This window comes from Nelumbo nucifera, chromosome 8 (genome assembly GCF_055504915.1).
Source record: "Nelumbo nucifera cultivar China Antique chromosome 8, China Antique-T2T, whole genome shotgun sequence".
Taxonomy (NCBI): Eukaryota; Viridiplantae; Streptophyta; class Magnoliopsida; order Proteales; family Nelumbonaceae; genus Nelumbo; species Nelumbo nucifera.
The window spans coordinates 57,514,873-57,523,970 of record NC_142656.1 but is presented as its reverse complement, the minus strand read 5'-3'; positions in this window follow the sequence as shown (position 1 = coordinate 57,523,970).

Here is a 9,098-nt window from a genome sequence, read left to right as displayed (position 1 = left end):
TTCTAACTTGGTTCTGTGGCTTCATGGAGGAATTATCAAGATGATTTGTAGGGAATGCTACACAGTTTGCATCCCAGGGGACGTGCAGTAATTGTCAAAGGGTATTTTGGGTATAATTTAACATTAAATCAAACATGTGAAGTCATGTGTAAACAGTCTGTGATGGAGATTTTAGGAAGGGTGCTGTGCGGTAATTGTCAAAAACAATAGGGGTACTTTAAGACAATACTAAAATAATAGAAGTATAGTTAGTTAATTTCCTAAACCGGTAGTTTAAGAAATTTACCCTAATAATAATAATAATAATAATAATAATAATAATTACATATTAGTACCTTATACTTTGAGGGTAGTCTAATTTTAGTTCCCAAACTTTAAAATGTGCCACTATAGTACTTGATCTAAAAAAATACCACTATAGTCCAGTATTGTGAATGAACATTACAGTGAACAATAAAATTACCAAACTAATGTTTATTGTCATATACAATTAAATACCTTAAAGGAATTGACAAATTGGTTTCTTCCATATGCTTGCCTATATTGAGGGTGTAGGTACATGTAGATCACCACAGCCGTAATAGCACAGAGGGTGCTAAATCGGTACCACAAAGGCAACCACGATGAGTCTGGGACTCAACACCAACATGCATTGAGTTTCAAGCCTGTACAGGCTCGCGATGAACTCAAGGCCACCATGGGCCAGCAACAGATTCAAAGTCACATACCGAGGGTAAACTTGAGACCTCTGCAAGCTTGCGATGAGTCCAAGCTCATTGTGAGGCTGCGATGAGCTCAAATTCATCGCATGTCAAAAACGAGATTCTGAAACACATGAATAGTCAACGCCACATGTCATAGAATGCCTAATAAGATTAAGAGAAGACATGCAAGACTAATATCGACGCCATCAGTGCCACATCAGTCCAAGAGACTCGCAAAAGAAAATAGCATACGTGTACTACGAGAATTTTTGGACGAAAGAAAACCTCGTCTTTGAGATATCTCATAAGACACATGGCAAAACCATAGCAATGTCTCCCTAGCGATTAACATTGAATCTAAGATTCCCTTCCCAAATTGGAATCAACCACTTTTAGCTCTTTCCTTTTAGGACCTTGGGATATCTACTATAAAAGGAGGACCGAGTCATAATGATGGATGGCATTCTATCTGTCTTAACCTTTAACTTACCCTTTGCTCTTGGCTTTTCTTTATCTTTCAAAGAAACTCTTATACGTCGCCTTACCACCCTACTTACAAAGAGGACTCACTCCATTCATCCAAGATTGCTAAGTGGTGGGTCAAGGAATTCATAACTACCACTCTAAAGGATAATTTCGAGATGGCATTAGGGCATCTTCGAGGGGAGGTGGATTGGTGGTGGGTTTGATATTAAGGATAACAACTCATGAGAGTTCTCAATCCATAATAATGGTCCACGTGCAATTTTGCTTTATTTTCTCTCTCCACCAATCAACTCATGCAAAACAACCGTAGTACAGCTTGACTAATCAAGACAAGCTTTGTTACCTCAATGTTTAACAATATCTTAGTCATCTTTATTTGTAATTGTAATTTACAAGTGTTGCTCTCTATTTGTAACCCCACAAACAAACCAAGTGTTGCCAATTGTACATAGTATCATTATTATATAAATACCATATGTTCAAAGCTCTCTATTTGTTTTGTCTCGGTATCAGAGTCTTCTCGGACTCACGTGCACTATGTCATCAACCTCTACAGCCACTTCCACCGCCAAAACCAATAGTAGATCCATCTCCACCATTGTAACCTCCTATAGTTATTCATCTCTTTCCAATCAAACTATATTATATGGCATTCTCAATTAATTATATTATTGAAAGTAGGGCTGCAAACAGATTGGATCGGATTCGGTAAGTGAATATCCGATCTGATCCGTTAAGAAAATTTGACTGATTCGAATCTGATAAAGATCTAATGGATTTTCAAAAGCATAATTCAAATTCGAATTTGAATGTATTATCGGATATCTGATTCGATTAGAATTATATTTATATTATGTAATATAAATAATATATTATATTATTTATATAATATAATATATAATACATAATTATATAAATAATATGTAGAATATACATATTTAATATCTAAATAATATATAATATATAATATTTCATAATTAACGGATCAAGTTGGGTCACAATAGATCCGATCAGCCAATATCAGAATTCGATCAGTTAAGTTAACAGATTGACTTTTCCGATCCGATCCGATCAAGAGGGATATTCAAATTTGCCTCTTAACGGATTGGTATTGGATTCTAATTATATATGATCCGACTTACTTGCAGCCCTAATTGAAAGGTTTTAAAGCCATGGGATATGTAGATAGGTCTATGCACACACACACACAATGTTACACATGTGGGATATGGTAGATAGGTCAATTTTGTTGGATTTATCTTAAAATGGCTCAGTTGAACAGTGTTACCGCCAAATTGTAGAAGCGAGGCTGACATTATTATCCTAATCTTTGTTGCATCACTCAATGTTACTGGCTGAAGCCTTTTCACGCGGTTGTGTATTTGGCCAAAATCGTCTTCCCATAGGTGTTGTATGGTTCTCCTCCGGACTATGGGTGTTCTTGTTTACCATACACTAGGCTGTACAACTCCAACAATCTTAACACTGCATATTTCTTGGTTAGTGTGATGAACAAAAAGGTTATCACTGCTATCATAATGCCACTGGACGTACATATATTTCACGACATATTCTATTTGATGAAGCTTCATTTCCTAGAATTCCCATTGGTTATTCGTCTCGGCCATGTCCTCAGCCCACACGCATTGGGGTCCACCCCTTATTGTTTACCCAGCTAGTTCGTGCAATGACTCCATGTATCATCTCTCTCAAGTGGACCAACATCACTCTCCTAAGCTTCAATCAGCACGTGATCATGGTATTCTATCTAGTAGGCCCTCACAAGCACCTATCTCTTCCTTACATGGGAACTCTTAACCAATCCACGTGAATGACTTTTTTTGGTGGGCCCTCATTGTCCATTCATGGCACGAGTCCATCTTCTCATCTATCTCCATTGTCTAATTCTCCTAATGGGCTTTTTATTGAATCTACTTCAATACCATCTAATTCCATTAGTGGGCCCCATTGAGGAACCAACAACAGTTGCTACTTTAGCTCCCATTATCGATGTTCCCTCCATGAACATACACCTTATGGTGACTAGGAGCAAAAACGACTTATTTAAACTCTCAGTCTATGTATTGTTTTTCCGAGGCCAAGAAGGATGAAAATTGGAGACAAGCCATGGGAGCCAAATTTGATGCTTTACATCGGAGCAATACTTGGAAACTTGTACCCTACAAACCCAAGATTAATGTAATGGGTTGTAAGTGGGTCTTTTCTTTTAGTAGCCAAAGAATTTCATCAATGAGAAGGGGTGGAGTTCAAGGAGACTTTCAACCTAGTAATTAAACCAATTACTCTTAGAGTGATTCTTTCACTTGCTCTCTCATATAAGTGGCATATTTGTCAAGTTGACATTCAAAATGCCTTTTTGCATGGTGACTTTCATGAGACCATCTACATGAAGCAACCACTAAGGTTTATTCATCTTGATTTCACATATCATGTTTACAAGTTACAAAATTGTTACAGGAGCTAAAGCAAGCCTCATGGGATTGGTACCACAAACTCATGGGTTTTCTTCTATAGGATGGCTTTGTTGCATTAAGGTCTGATGTCTTTCTCTTCATTAAACATTGGGATAGCCACATCCTCTTAGTTCTCATTTATGCAGATGACATGCTTGTCACTGGATCTAACCCGGGTCCATCACTTCATGAGCTCTGCTTTTGCGGTTAAGGACTTGGGTGATCTTCATCACTTTCTTGGTTTAAAAGTCCATCGCAATTGTAATGGCCTTTTTCTTTCCCAACGATGATATACCATGGATCTCTTATGTTGTGCCAAGCCCGTATTCACCCCCATGTCTTCTTCTTGCAAACTTAGTAAGTTCTTTAATTAATGATCATGTCTCCGATCTCTCATTATTTCATAGTGTTGTAGGTACCTTGCAATATCTTACATTCACAAGGCCTAACGTTGCCTTTGTTGTAAGCAAATTATGTTAACTATTGCATAATCTTCTCTTAGAACATTAGATGGCGGTAAGGAGGATCTTATGATATCTAAAAGGTACTCTCTCCTTTGGCGTTCACTTTTCTCCCTTAGATACTTTATGGTTACATGCCATTTTTTATATAGATTGGACCAGATGACGACATTCTCAATGTGGATTTTGCATATTCATGGGATGTGACCTCATCTCTTGGGCATCTTGTAATCAATCTATAATTTCCCATTTTAGAACTGAATTAGAATATTAGTGATTAGCCACTTGTGCCTTTGAATTGGTCTGGCTCCACTTTCTTTATATTGAACTTAGAGTCTCCTTTAGCCCACCACCTATTCAACTTGGGTGCCACTTATCTCATTACCAACCCAATGTTCCATGATCGCATCAAGAAAGGACCAGGCTGTTAATGCTCTTACTAAGCTCCTCAATTCATCCCGGTTTTGTTTACTACGCTCCAAGTTGAAGGTTGTTGCAACTCCCTTCAACTTGCAAGAGGAAGTTACTTATTTTTAGCATTATTTTTTTAGTTATTTCTTTCTAGTTACTTACTAACTTAGTAATCTATTCTTTCTTGTCTTTAGGATTAGCATTAATGGCAAGTATTGCAAGGCAAGCAAAATCCCTAGTCCCTACTCCCTACACACCTTTAGAAAGATTGGCTTCTTGCATTTTTTGAAAGATTAAAAGAAAGGTTCCCTACTCTCTAAGGACCTTTACACCAAATAGGCAAATAGGAGTCATTTCTTTCCTAGATTAGAGGTTCTCTAATATCTAAGCATTGCAAGTCCTAGTCTTCTTCCAAATTTCATTTTTCTTTGACTCTCTCTTTCCTGGTCTGCCTCCTCATTAATTCACCTAGCTCTCCCATCTTCTCAAATCTCAATTCTCATTCTCCCAACTCTCAAGTTTCAACTTCTCAAGACTTAAGCATCACATTTACAGGGTAGTATTTTTTATTTAATATTTTTAAAATTTAATGCATGTTAAGAGTTGATATATTTTATTTGTGTTTTTTTAAGCTTTAAAAAAATCCAGTTATTTATGATATATTTGCAAAAAAAACCTCAGTTTTGTATGAAAAACCTAATCTATTTAAATATATATTTCAATTTGAACTTATATATATATATTACATTTAAAATTGTTAAATATAGATATTTTGGTTTTGCATAAAAACCGAAATATCTAAAATATATATATATATATATATATATATATATATATATATTGAAAAAAATATCTATTAAATATAGATATTTCAGTTTTAAATAATAAATATATATTTGAAATATATCAGATATATATTTCCAGAAAATATAGATTCCAATATATTTGTATATATATGGCTGAAAATTGAAATGATGTTCAGTAACTTCAGTGTGGTGCATTGGTAGGTTTTTTTAGCAGTCAAACCGACCCAAACCGACTAGGTGGGTTTTGCTTAATAGAGGGTCGGTTTCGGTTTACTCTTTAGGTAACCCAACCAGGTCGGGTCGGTTCAAAAAAACTAATAAACCGATCCAACCTGAACCGTGAACTGCCCAACCTGAGTTTGAAGAGGAGTTAGTGCATTTGAGGTTTGGAGCTTGGCCTGGTTGTAGTGGTTGGTGTAGTCGGCAAGGTTGGTCTTTTCGTCTTTGGTTAGCCGTTCTCCCCCCCCCCCCCCTCCTCGTCTTGTTTTTTCCTTCTTTTATATTATGTTTGATATTGAGTCTGAGGGAGAGAAGGATCATGCTAACCAGTTCAAGGAGGGGACCTCAGCTCAAGAACGACGAGGTTCCCATAAAGGGGCCTCATCCTCGTGTTAACCACACAAGACTAAGTCCGAGTTCGGTCCCACTGAATTGATCGCCGGGGATGCTTACAAGCTCAAAGCTCAGTATAGGATCCTAGATTAGTTCAGTTATTCCCTTCCTTTGGGGTTGTATCCCTGGGAACACTATGAGGACAAGGTCACTGTCTTTGAGGAGGCTCTAAAGGTAGGTCTTTGGTTCCCTCTTCATCCATTCATTCTGAGGTGCTAAACTATTATAATATCACCTTAGGCTAGCTTCACTCGAACTCTATTAGGACTTTCTTCTTGGCTTCCCCTAAATGTTTAGACCTTTGCCAACACATGCTAGTTGAAAAGGAATCTCGCCGAAAAGTATAGTTACTATTTGTCCTACCGCTCTGGTTGTAAGCTGCTTGGCAGATTCCCTTCCAAGGTCCAGGACTATAAGATGAAGTATTTCTTCTTGGATCTCAACGTCGGATGGTCGTTCTCTATGACATGGAGGGAAAGCACCAGGGATGTCGGGGAGGAGACCTTAAGTGAGCGCTTGCAGGTAGGTGAATTCTTTGTTGAGGAGAAGCTGATCCAGTTCTAGTTGAGTCCTCTGGGTAGGTCATGCCAGACTTAGGCATTTTATTTCTTTGATTTTCTAACTCTACATTTTGGCTCACTCATTTTTTTTTTTTTTGTGTAGGAGACATGTCGGGCGTACCTACTTCTGTGTTTTTCCAAGCCATGAAGAGGAAGAAGAGGAAGGTGGCTCCTTAGGTGTCCCCTCACATCGTTGCTCCCGATCTTATTGGGCAGAGCACTACTAAGGCCGTGTTGGTGGTTGATCAGTCAGAAGGGAATGCATTCGGATCCGGTGTTTTCCGGGCTACCAAGGAGGATCAACCACCCCCTGAGGCAGAGGTGATTGCCACATTAGAGGCGGAGGCTGGGGTCATGGAGAGGCACTCCCTCATGGACTTCTAGACGGATTTGGAGAAGAGCTAGTGTACCGTCTTTCCTAAAGAGATCGAGGAGATTCGCGAGTCATGCCCCGTCCAGATTGCTAGGAGAGCCATGCACTACCTCATGGTGGTAAGGGTCTAACTGCCTCCTTTATACTTAGCATGCTTATCGTTCCTTACCAATTCCTGATCTTTCTTCTTCTTTCTCAGGAAAACACCATAACACACACCTTGCTAGGGCAAGCCAAGGCAGATGTGGAGAGGGCGGAGGCCTTGGAGAAGGAGGTAGCAGAGTGTAGAGCTTGCCTTGAACGGGCCATCAAACTTATCACCGACTTGAAAGCTGAGCTTGTACAAGAGCGAGGTAAGAGTGGAAACTTAGCGACAAGGATAAAAAATCTGTTTAGTGAGCTAGAATAAAAACGTTGCGAGTTGGAAGGAAAAAGAAGCCGAGCTCGTGGAGTGAAGATCAAAGTTTACTAAAGACGTTTGTATCGCTAAGGTCCATGCAGTTTTGGAATTCCAAGCTTCCCTAGAATTTCAAAAGGACAGAGAAGAGTTTGGTATCAGTGCCTTTCACTAAGTATTCAAGCTATGCCGGATGCTCGTGGCCTTAGTATGTCTGCAATTCTACCTAGGGAAGCTGAAGTGCTCGGCATGCACCAATGAGATGATGACCAAGGTCGACCAGGAGCCTGACTTCGAGGAGGAGGAGGACGACGAAGCTGAAGGCGATGCAGGGGATGGTGTCAGCACTGAGAGAGCAAACTCTAAGGGCAACAATGAGCCCCAAAATGTCTGATCTCATTGCCTCTTTTCTTGGACCTTCCGCACATATGCTATGTATCCTGAGCCTCCAAGCTCGGTTCTTCATATTTTTCCCGATGTGTCAAGTTCCCTTTTGTGCCTTTTTATTTTCCAACTTAGAAAGTTGGCTAAGCCAAAACGTTTGCTGAGGTGTCGAGGTGTTTAAGTGATGCCAAGGTACACACAACATAGGTTAGTCACTTATTGCTGACGTGTTGTGAATAGGTCGACATGAAGTTTTCTTCGAGCTGAGAGGGGCCAGGATTCCTGTTTAGTTTTAGTTGAAGCACACATAGCGTGGGCCAGCTCGACCAGGTCTCCAAAGTGGGTGGTTAGGTTGCCGAGGTGGCACCAGGGTCTTGCCCCTTTTGGCGTTGAGAGGAGTGTAATTCTTTGTCTTTATTGGGGGAGTCTGGGAATGTCAACTGGACAACCTACTGCTGCGTTGGGCGAAGGATATGTTTCTATGGCAAGGAGACCTTTTTTTGGGTGACCTGCTTCTCTTTTTGTGCTTGCTGCTATCAAGATCATCATCTGACCTCCTTCTCTTCCTGCTCGGCTTGTTCTTGGAACTAAGTGCCTCTTCAGCTTTGATGTGCTTGCCTACCTCTTTGAGGAACTCCTCTATGTTGGTCGGAGTGTTCAACTTGACTTTCCAATGCAGGACAGGACGATGGATGCCATTAATTGCTATGTAAGCTGAAAGGCGGGGTCGAGGTTTGGAACTTGCAGCATCTATAGATTGAATCACTTGATGTAGTCTCTTAGTGAGTCATTGCAGCATTGTACCACATTCATCAGGCTTGTGGCAGACTTAGGGCAGCACTTACTGGTGGCAAAGTGTGTGATGAAGAGATTTGCGAACTGCTTCTAAGATTAGATTGAGCCTGCAGCCAGCCTAGAATTCCACATCTGGGTTGTACCTCTAAAGGTGGTCGAGAAGGCCATGCATAGACTCGCATCTGAGGCCCCATATAGCTGCATCAGGGCTTGAAAGCTTTTAACATGGTCCACCAAGTCACTGGTGCCGTCATACGACTCAAGGCTGGGGGCCTTGAAGTCTTTGGGTCTAGGGGCTGCAAGGATCTTGGCTGACAACGGAGATGTGTAGGAGACATACGGGGTGGACGACGTGGCGGTCCGATTGACTTGTTCATTTTTTGTGCTTTTTCCATATCTTTTGGAGCAGAGCATCTTTTCCCAGGGTCACGATGGGTGCGTCTACGGCATCTCCTTCGGTACCCCTCAGTAGAGCCAGTGTTGGTCAGTCCAACCGAGGAGGTAGCTTGGTTGGTTTCTTCACTTGAGACGTAGGTGGAGTCCTGGGCTTCCGAGGTGCTAGTCCTCTCCAGGTCAGAAATCCCAGGTGCTTGCATGTTGTTGGTGCTTGGGATGTTGTGGCTCTTGTTCTGACC